We start from the raw sequence: 1,181 nt of genomic DNA, 5'->3' as shown, positions 1-1,181 counted from the left end.
AACCTAGATGTCCATCAGCAGATGATGGATAAGAAAGCTGTGGTACATATACACAATGGAGTATTATTCAGCCATTAAAAGAATACATTGAATCAGTTCTAATGAGGTGGATGAAACTGGAGCCTATTATACAGAGTGAAGTAAGCCAGAAGGAAAAACACCAATACAGTATACTAACGCATATATATGGAATTTAGAAAGATGGTAACGATAACCCTGTATACGAGACAGCAAAAGAGACACTGATGTATAGAACAGGCTTATGGACTCTGTGGGAGAGGGAGAGGGTGGGAAGATTTGGGAGAATGGCAGAAAAAAAAAAAGAAAAAAAATGCAAAATTATTATATTAAAAATGAAGGAAATTTAAAAGGAAATTTAAAAAATGGAAAAAAGTTGGAATGACTCAAACGTCCATCAACAGGAGATCCAATAAATAAATCATGCAAAAAATATTATTCAGCCATCAAATGAATGGAGTTCTTACACATGTTATAACATGCTATAGTTCTGAAATGATTATGCCGCTTGAAAGAAGCCAGGAACAAAATCCTGCATACTGCATAATTCCGTTCATGTGAATGAATATGTCTCAGATTAGGTCGTTCTCTAAAGACAGAAAATAGAAGAGTGGATGCCAGGGAAAATGTCTGCCAACTGGGCAGTGTTTTCCACTGGAGTGACGAAAATATTCCAGAATGAGGCAGTGGTTATGGTTATGCAACCTATGAAGACATTACAAATCAAATATTTATACAGTTTAGCTGGAAAATTTCACAGTATATGAACACCATGTCAATAAATAGAATGTTTTGTTTTGTTTTTTAAACTACTGAACTTAACTGCTATGTCCAAGAATATTATCCTTCAAAAATAGAGAAGTAGATATTCTCATATGAATAAAAAATTAGGGAATTTACTTTGACCAGATATCTGATCTGTTAGAAAGGATAAAATGAGTTATTTACATAGGATTAGATGATATTGAAGACAAACTGTGAGTTAAGAAAGACTGGCATGTTGAAGTTTGCCACAAAACAACAAAATTACACAGTGGAGTATTACTCAGCCATTAAAAAGAATACATTTGAATCAGTTCTAATGAGGTGGATGAAACTGGAGCCTATTATACAGAGTGAAGTAAGCCAGAAGGAAAAACATAAATACAGTATACTAAGGCATA

The sequence above is a fragment of the Bison bison genome, unplaced genomic scaffold, assembly GCF_000754665.1.
Source record: "Bison bison bison isolate TAMUID 2011002044 unplaced genomic scaffold, Bison_UMD1.0 scf7180017864500, whole genome shotgun sequence".
Taxonomy (NCBI): Eukaryota; Metazoa; Chordata; class Mammalia; order Artiodactyla; family Bovidae; genus Bison; species Bison bison.
The sequence above is the reverse complement of the archived record's forward strand: the minus strand, read 5'-3'. Positions refer to the sequence as shown.